Genomic DNA, 989 nt, shown 5'->3' with positions numbered 1-989 from the left:
AAAAAAAAGAAAGAAAATTCATATACCCTTTCCACAATAGCTAGTGGAGGGCATTAAAATTTCAGATTATATGAGCAAAGAAATGAGTTTTCACATAGGTGGAGTTTTCATCTAGGTACAATTGTCAAACTATGCAAACTCAGGAAAAGATTTGATTTCTCAGTTTTGTTAACTACAAAATGGAAATAAACTTTTATTGTTTTTTGAGGATTGTCAACGATCTCTATAAAGTGTCTATAGAATAAAAATATTTCATAGATATCAGTTCTTTATATTTGTTTATTTATAGGTCAACTAGTAAGCTGCTGTGCCTACCTATGTACAACCAAAAATCAAATGGAATTTTAATTCTTATTTTGAAGATTTAGAATCAGAGTTCTATGGACATTCTAGTTAATTGCTAAAACGACATGATTAGTGCTTCCCTTCTACCTTCTAATTTATTTTGTAGTTCTGAGGGTGTCTAAAATTTTCAAGAAACCATCCAAGGTGGAACAATTGGTCTCTCTCTCCATGAGCAGCAAAAGAAGAAGAGTCAAGAATAAAAGGGGCATATGAAATGTGCGACTAATCACTTCCATGAAATAATACCTCCTTTGCTATGAGACCAGAAGAACAGGATGATGCCCATCTTCCATTAATGACCATTTTGGTCAGAGAATCTAAAGAAGAATATTGACCATAAGAGATAAAACATAAAATAGGAAAAAAAATCTTAAAAAAATAAAATAGAAGAATTGATGACTTGGAATTATGATATTGATGAAGAATATTAAACAGATCATGGACTGCCAGTAGAAGGAACAAATCTGTATTGCAAGAAGCAAAACAAATGGCGAGATTTTGTCTCACATACTTTAGATATATTGTCAGGAAAGACCAGTTCTTTCTTTTTTGGGGGGTCGGGGGAGGATTAGTATCCTCCTTTATGTATTTATTTATTTAGCGTTTTATTAGGGGCTCATACAACTCTTATCAGAATCCATACA

This window comes from Echinops telfairi, unplaced genomic scaffold (assembly GCF_000313985.2).
Source record: "Echinops telfairi isolate 266 unplaced genomic scaffold, ASM31398v2 ScPeMD7_7416;HRSCAF=8454, whole genome shotgun sequence".
Lineage (NCBI taxonomy): Eukaryota > Metazoa > Chordata > Mammalia > Afrosoricida > Tenrecidae > Echinops > Echinops telfairi.
The sequence above is the reverse complement of the archived record's forward strand: the minus strand, read 5'-3'. Positions refer to the sequence as shown.